Source organism: Drosophila miranda (assembly GCF_003369915.1).
Source record: "Drosophila miranda strain MSH22 chromosome Y unlocalized genomic scaffold, D.miranda_PacBio2.1 Contig_Y1_pilon, whole genome shotgun sequence".
In the NCBI taxonomy this organism is placed as follows: Eukaryota; Metazoa; Arthropoda; class Insecta; order Diptera; family Drosophilidae; genus Drosophila; species Drosophila miranda.
The window spans coordinates 41,446,394-41,455,787 of record NW_022881603.1 but is presented as its reverse complement, the minus strand read 5'-3'; positions in this window follow the sequence as shown (position 1 = coordinate 41,455,787).

The window sequence follows — 9,394 nt, the reverse complement described above, 5'->3', positions numbered from 1 at the left end:
GAGGAGGAGGAATCGGTCCCCCACTTCTTCTGCCACTGCCCAGCCCTTGGAAATCGTCGTATTCGTATTTTCGGGGCCGCTTTCCTCACGGACATTTCGGACCTGTCCGTAATCAAACCAGGGACCTTGTCCAAATACATCCAAGCCACCGGATGGGACTGCCCTTAACCTGCAGTAGTATGCTCTCACGGTTCGGGCAACGCGAAGGGGCACATGCCCATGCGGCAACACAACGGACTTTTTATAGGTCCAAGTGAGCTTGGGGGCGGGAGGCTCTTATCCCCCCCCCCCTCCCGGCTACCGCCTTAACCTAACCTAACTAGGAACTTTTGTAATTTAAGATTTCTTCATTTTCGTTATTTTCGTATTAATGCAAAAAGTAAGTGTAACTAATCACAGTCGCATAGGTGTGAAGCACCTGATCTGAAGCCGCTGATCTGCGCTAAAGCTTAAAGCTTCCAAAGCTCTTGAGCTTTTCGTGGGCTTAAGGCCACTTTACAACAAAAAAAGCTCCAACATAATTTAGGGAAAAATCAAAGAATACGGCCGACCGGGCTTATGTATGGTTTTTTTGTCTCTTTAAGTTAAAAGTTGTAGTGTACCAGAGTTTAAATATATATATATGTAAACAGATATATAGGCCCTCGGTATCAGCAGATGACCATGACTGACTTAAGGACGGCGTACAAATAGGGTTGGTCGTGTGCACTCTTGCTAGGCTCGGGTCTAGCTCGCCGGATGGTCGGGGTTCTTCCTCGCCTAATTGTACTATCGTACTCCACTACATTTAATTAGTGCACTTTACGGGAACTATAAGTGATTATATAAAACAAAGGAAACTGAAATACTGATAGCGCCGACACGCCAAAAAAAAAAGCCCTACTGAACCATTTCTATTTAGAGAGAACCTAGGTGTTGATTGTCCCTCTCTTCTGTACCCTCCCTACCATGACATTGCGTTCGAGTTCTTGCATTGTCCCTTGATCAATCCTTTACTAAGGTTTACCACATTTTATAAGATCCTGGCACGCATACTCGACAGGCCATTTTTATGATTTTAAAGATTCATTTCAATCCAAAAAGATTCATATTTTAATATAATGTGAGACTTCAATTTCAATATTCATTACGTTGCAGTTGTAGAAACACAACAATTGACTTAGCTTCTAATTTGTGGGTAATATTTCCTTAATCCTAATTATCATATAAGTTTAGTTATAAATTCATTATTTTAAAGCATGAAAAACATTAGGGTATAGATATATATATATATATAAACGAGAGAATAAGAATCGAAATCGTAAACAAAAGCTAGATCAGACTGGGGTGCATTATACACACTGAGCAGACGGGTTTGAATCATTATACACTGTATGCATATCTACACTTTCAAGTTAATAGGCTCTTTTGACCAAACTACTTTTTGCTGTACATAATTACTCACTCCGGCGTTATTGTCTTACGCTGATCGTTGGGCCCAATGATGTCGTAGATGTTGACCGCAGCTGTTTAAAATATGGAAATCATAAATATATAATGCATACAATACAATTACGCTACAAACACCGTCGCATAGTCATCAGTCAGTTGTTTTGGTTTTCATAATACAGACAGAAATTTAATTGTTATGCTCTATCGCGAAAATTGAACCAAAAGGTAGCAAACGAAGACAATTTAGTGTGCATATGCACATATGTATGTAGGTATGTACGCGCGTAACATCAAAGAGGGGTGTTAATAAAGTTTCAGTTACATTACGTTAAACTGCTGATGTTTATGCGTTGGAACTTGATAATGAATTAAATGTAAATTGGACAAAACTCGATCCTGTGCTGCTGCTTTGTAGACTGTTGACCGCCTGAAGTTGGTTAGAGGTCAACAGGTGCGATGTATATGGTTCCGGGCCGTACTGACGAATCTTCCGCCAAGCTTGTATTTAGTTATTTATGTCTGAGCAGCACTAAATATTCTTGGCGATTAAGGCTGATCTGTTCCACTTGGATCTTTGGAGATTCCGACTTGGTGGCAATATAAGGTCCAGAAAAGATGAATTATGGATGGAGTTGGAGAAACCTCGACAACTGTTCGCCTAAGCCAGCTCCCAGGGTAGTCTTCTCGAGACTATACCGCGATGGGGCAGCTTAGGTACACCTCCCTGCAACATAGGTTATGTCAGCACGTGCACGGCACTAATATGAAAACATACCTCTTTTCCCAAATATATCTGCACTAAATTCTTGTCATTCACTGACCACTGAACTGTACGGCACTTGTAACTATATGCTTCCAGCATATATTTGTGGAAATATATATATTTTCCGGATAGCACTATATATATGTGTGTGCAATATGTATGTTGCTCGCACTCGGAAATTATCACGTCTTTACAGATCGCTCAACTTTCTTATATTGTTCAAAGCAGTAATAGACGATGGACTGAGTAGCCAGTGCAGCAGAGCTTTTGAGCTTTTTACTAACTGTGCAATCGTATGATCCAGAACATTCGCAGCAGCATAAAACGATCGTCTAATGCACAGCATAGCTTAACTGTGCAATCGTACGATTGCCGTCTATGCTTCCCACTGTCCGTCGCTTGTATGTGTTCGTGGGCGTTCGGACTTAAGAGCGGCTAAGGCTTTGATCCAACCTTAAGAGCGGCTAAAGCTTGATCGTTCGAAATATCACTAGGGGGTCTCACGAGACGAAAGAAGATAACCAATTCCCTATATTTTGTGCTGGCTACTACACCACAGATAATTATACAAGACCTGCTCGACGAATAATTATCTGAAGAACTTGATTAGGAGAGATTATTTCCTGATTTGAATGTCTTTCAGATGATACACGCCGAGATATTTCTTGTTCCCATCGACCAATTCGTAATAGTACGGACTTCGCTTTTTAATTACCTGAGCGGGAATGAACTAGTTTAGGGGGCTAGTTTAGAACTAAACTTTTTTCTAGCACTACTTTGTGTGAAATTTCTAGCATATACCAAATCTCCAATCTTTAATTGTGTATCACGGCAGCGCAAATTGTATCTATGCGAATTTTCTTCGTGTGCCTTATTGACATTCGCTTTAGCCTGTTGCCGGATTAGCTGCAAGGAATCGGGGTTCTCCATTCTAGTATCGTCGTTCAAAAGGTCTAGTTTACGCAAGAGTGCGTAATCCTTCCCATTCAACATCATGTTTTGACCAAATGCTAGAAAATATGGAGAATACCCTGTACTCCTATGTAAGGTAGATCTCAATGAACCACTAATGGCATTTAGGTTACAGTCCCAATTGGAATGTTCGTTACCGATATAAGCTCGTATCGCAGCTATCACGGATCTGTTCAGTCGCTCGCTGGCATTCGCTTGCGGTGAATAAATAGCTGTGCATTTTTGTGTTATACCGAAGCTATTTAAAAATGCCTGAAAGTAGCTAGATTTAAATTGGGATCCATTGTCTGACAAGATGACTTCTGGCACCCCAAATGTATAAAAGAGAGACCCTTCCAGATATTCACAGATCTTAGGGGCTGTAAATTTCTTCAAGGGACACAGAAAATGGAACTTAGTATTGTGATCAACAACTATGAGCAATCCTATGTTTCCCTTTTCTGTGCGGGGGTATGGTCCTAAGAGATCTATGTATAATTTCTGAAACGGCCTATCCGAAGTGAATGGTTTACCCATAGGAGGTCTAAGAATCATATTCGGACTCTTGGTCGTGCGACAAACGGTGCATTCAGATATGTACTTGCGCGTCTGGCTAACCATGCGAGGCCAGAATAAATATCTTTTAAGCTTCTCTATGGTTTTACTCATCCCACAATGTGCGGAGCTAGGGGCGTCATGAGCTTGATATAATACGTTCGTAATTAACCCTGACGGAACCCAAAGTTTCCATGATGCGTTCTCTTGAGACTCATCTCCCGAAGCGAATACTGTCCTTTTGAAAACTTGACCGTCTATCACTTTCAAGTCTGGGAACTTACTCTGATTCTGTTGAATACTTTCTATTAAACTCAGATACTCAGCTGATTTGAATTGATCTGAGTCTAGATCAACCATGGGGTTTATTTGCGTGAGCTCCTCTATAGCCGGTTCATCCTGACGCGATAGAGTGTCAGCGACAACATTCAGTGTCCCCTTTCTATGTAGGATATTAAATGTGAAACTACGCAATTTCATAGACCATCTGGCTAATCTACCCGATAAATCCTTTTGTTGCATTAACCATTTAAGTGCTGCGTGATCGGTTATGACTACGAAGTCCTGTCCCTCAATATAAGAGCGGAATTTTTTTATTCCCTTTATGACTGCTAAGCACTCTAGTTCGGTAACCGAATAATTACGTTGTGCCTTGGATAATTTTTCTGACATGTAAGCAATTGGCAATTCAACGCCGTCGCGTTCTTGAGCTAAAACACAACCGATTCCGTAAGTGCTAGCATCACAGAGCAAAATAAAAGGTTTTGAGAAGTCAGGAGTTATCAAAATGGGTGATGCGGTTAAACAGGACTTTAAGGTCTCAAACGACTGTTGAGCATCATCATTCCACTGTAAATCTTTTTTCTTCTTAAGCAACTCGGTTAAGGGAAAACTAACGGTAGCATAATTTTCAACGAAACGTCGGTACCAACCGGATAACCCCAAAAATCGACGCAGTTGCTTAACGGTAACTGGCACAGGGAACTTCGAGATGGCCTTGATTTTGTCTGGATTTGTCTTTATCCGACCATTACCAATAATAAAACCCAAATACGTGATTTCTTTTATGCAAAAGTTTGATTTCCCTATGTTAATGGTTAGATTTGCTTTGCGTAGACACAACGCTATCTCCTGTAACAACAGTAAATGCGACTCGAAATCCTCTGATAAAACAAGTAGATCATCTAAATATACGAATACACGTGTCCGAAGATGAGCTGGAATAACTCAATCCATTAGTCTACAGAGAGTTTGAGCGGCATTGCAAAGACCAAATGGCATCATTTTATATTGATATAATGGTCGGTTAGGCACTGTAAATGCAGTATACTGTCGCGATTGTTCATCCAACGGGATTTGCCAAAATGCGTGTTTCATGTCTAATCCAGTGATGTAACGAGCGGGTGGTAATCGACTTAGAATACCATCAATATGTGGTAACGGATATGCATCCCGTCTTGTAACCTTGTTCACTTCTCTTGAATCGAGACACAGTCTATATTTTTCGCCTTTCTTTACCAAAACGCAATTACTGCTCCAGGGACTAGTCGACTCCTCTATAACATCGAGCGCAAGCATATTGTCCACCTCGGCAAACATCAATTTCTCTATGGCTGGCGATACCGGCCAATGTCGTTGCTTAACGGGAATAGCTGCTCCAACATCTATAGAGTGTGTGACTAAACTGGTACGGCCTAATCCTTCAGTAGCGAAAGATGGAAAACAACCTATCACTTTATCTAAGCGAATTCTCTCGTCTGCTGTCAATTTATGTAGGTTCGGTGGTTCTTCGACGTCATCCGTACCTCCAACATCTAATTCAGATACCTCTGCAGTGTGTGAGATTTTATCTAAAAGTCCAAATTTTTGCCAGAAGTCTATCCCCAAATAGACGTCTTGCTTGAGTTCAGGAATAAGAAACATTTCTAGGTCTGCCGTGCATCCACGGTAATTAATTTGTGTTACCAGCTTGCCTATAACCTTACTTTCAGTATCGTTAGCCGTTCGTATTGCTCCTGAACACTTCTTAACCTTGCAATGCGCCAACATTTCTTTCGCGGCTGAACCTCCAATTCAACTGATTGTGGCCCCCGAATCCAACAAAGCTATGTAATCACTGCCTTCAATGGTGACACTGGTGTACAGCCTGCTATCCGAACTAAGAAATATAGCTGAAACAAACTTGTTCTTATTCTTGCGAACCATCTTCCAAAATTGTCTCAAACGTTTAGTTGAACGTTTGGGCTTTCTTACAAATTTAAAACTATCTATCTTATCAAAAATTTTCTTACGCGTTGTAATATAATTTGCTTCCCTTTCAGGTAAAGGAGTAAATGAAAAATGATATGCCGTAGGCAGGGTTTCCTCTACTGTTTGTGAGCTGATCTTAGGCTCCCTTAAACTTTGGTCGTTCGTTAAACTAGTAGGTGATTCTTGCAAACTTTTTTCTAAGGATGTGTCTGCTTGTTGTTGTTTAACACATCCTTCTGCCGGTTTCCCGGAGGGTTACATTTGGGACATACCGGTTTGTAAGTATCTTTTGTTCCACACCCGTAGCAAAAGATCTTACGAGGACCTACACAATCGTCAAATTTATGACCTTTGTTGTCACAGTTCCAGCAAGTTGGATCTGACTGTGAAGTACGACGTTGTATTTGACACACTTCATTATGCTCGACCAAGTCATCGAATAGCTGCTCGCTATCGTCTGGACCTGACAATTCCGATACGTATGAGCGAAGAGTCCTTTGCTTGACCGATCTTATATCGTTATAAAACTGCTCGTGCTTACGTACCTCTCGTCGTAATAACGATCTATTGGCAATCTTTAAGTGAAGAAGCTCGTGGTGAAGAGTGGGCTTGGAATTTCTAATAAGTAGATTCACAACATCTTCTTCTGTAACCGAATTTTGAAGCCTATCCACGAGATCTTCGATAGCATATTGAAAGTCATCGAAGGATTCGTTTTCGCCCTGACGACGTTTCCTAATCTTTTCCCAGATATCATAGTCGGTCTCAACATCTTCAAATCTTCTTCTAAACTCTATACAAAACGTATCCCAATTAAAGTTTGGGTAATTTCGATGGAATTTCCAGTACCAATCACTAGCTTTTCCCGCGAATAAAAGATACAAGTGATCACAAAGCAATTGATAATTGTTATAAAGATTTTGTTGCGTTAGAGAACGTACTCGATAAATAAACTCATCCATCCTCATGCAAGTTTTTGAACCATCGAATTTAATGCGCCAATTCTGCATTATACTGGAAACTTTTGCTGGTGCTACGTGTGAGCTCGAATTACTTCGATTTGCACTCGCTCTTGAAAAATCTAAAAGAACTTCTGCGTGACTATCTCGTGCTTGACCGATACCCACGTTATTTGTTTGGTTAATGTTATTGTCACCGGAAACATCGGGAGAGATATGTTCTGGTTGCGTCAGCTGGAGTGACGCTAATTGACTTTGAATCGAAGATTCAATTGTTTTGCTTAAAAATGAAGTTAGTTGTTCCATTAACTGAGCCTGTTGAATGCTTACAGCAGACTGGACGGAGTTAGCGATTTCCACTTGAGAGGTTATTGGAAGGGTTGTGTTGTTGGTTTCAGTTTCTGTTAGTGAGCGATCTAACCTGGATCGTTGAGTTGCTCTCGTATTCATACCCCTTCTAATAAACTTTTGGCCCTTTTTAGGTCGATTAGACGTTCCGTCTATTGTGCTAAAAGATTCGTTAGCACTAGTTGGTCGTGTTCCTTCGGCGTTAAGCTCGGCTAACAACGGGTTGTTAGAGAATGTTAGTGCCAGAGCATAACAATCTAATGAACAGGTGGGACATTTTGGGTTTGTCCTAATCTGTTCCAAAATACAAAGTTTATGGAATTTGTGTCTACACGGGGTGTTGGCTATAATCTCACTAGTTCCCAATACTTCGTTGCAAATTCCACAAAATGGTTCTGCTTCCTGCAACGCAGTTGTTATGTCATCTGTACTTCGCCTTACAGCCATTGTATATCAGACAATATTTAAGGAATTAAAGAAAAAAAAAATAATAAAAAAAAATTATATAAGAAGGTATTAATTGTAATAATAATGTCTGTCTTTCCCACATGCCAGAATACTTACGAAATATTTATTTGGTTTCAGTAGGCTTTTCTATTTTCGTTAATATGGACTAATTATCAGTTAATGACCTCGTGCACTGAATCATTGGACAACTATTGCGATTGTAAATCCGAATAACTCAAGATGCCTAAAGTGAAAAAGCAGGTTTGCTTTGGTCGATCAATCCAAAATAAACTGAATTGGAACCGCTAAATCCTAAAACAATTCCTGTTTATTCTGATCACTGTATGATATTGCATAACTGTCTCTGATACTCACAATTCGATACTGTAGGTCTGTTTTGGTCAACCAATCCGAAATAAAATGAATTGCAGTTGCTAAATCCGAAAACCGAGTCAAAGTATAAATTTTGAAATCTTTAACCTTTGTGCAATATTTTGCAAAAGAAAATGTGTCGTTGAAATTTTGATGTATTACCGGTTGAGCTTGGAGAACCAAGGCAAGATTTGCTTGTCTAATTAAAATAAACGGCCTATATAGTAAGACACTATAAATCCAAATTTTAATATCGGCTCTGAATTGGTTTTAGATTCTAAGGCAAGTTGCCTGTCCCCACGTTGGGCGCCATAAATGTGTAGTGTACCAGAGTTTAAATATATATATATGTAAACAGATATATAGGCCCTCGGTATCAGCAGATGACCATGACTGACTTAAGGACGGCGTACAAATAGGGTTGGTCGTGTGGTCGGGTCTAGCTCGCCGGATGGTCGGGGTTCTTCCTCGCCTAATTGTACTATCGTACTCCACTACATTTAATTAGTGCACTTTACGGGAACTATAAGTGATTATATAAAACAAAGGAAACTGAAATACTGATAGCGCCGACACGCCAAAAAAAAAGCCCTACTGAACCATTTCTATTTAGAGAGAACCTAGGTGTTGATTGTCCCTCTCTTCTGTACCCTCCCTACCATGACATTGCGTTCGAGTTCTTGCATTGTCCCTTGATCAATCCTTTACTAAGGTTTACCACATTTTATAAGATCCTGGCACGGATACTCGACAGGCCATTTTTATGATTTTAAAGATTCATTTCAATCCAAAAAGATTCATATTTTAATATAATGTGAGACTTCAATTTCAATATTCATTACGTTGCAGTTGTAGAAACACAACAATTGACTTAGCTTCTAATTTGTGGGTAATATTTCCTTAATCCTAATTATCATATAAGTTTAGTTATAAATTCATTATTTTAAAGCATGAAAAACATTAGGGTATAGATATATATATATATATAAACGAGAGAATAAGAATCGAAATCGTAAACAAAAGCTAGATCAGACTGGGGTGCATTATACACACTGAGCAGACGGGTTTGAATCATTATCCACTGTATGCATATCTACACATAAATTTCAATAGGCTCTTTTGACCAAACTACTTTTTGCTGTACATAATTACTCACTCCGGCGTTATTGTCTTACGCTGATCGTTGGGCCCAATGATGTCGTAGATGTTGACCGCAGCTGTTTAAAATATGGAAATCATAAATATATAATGCATACAATACAATTACGCTACAAACACCGTCGCATAGTCATCAGTCAGTTGTTTTGGTTTTCATAAT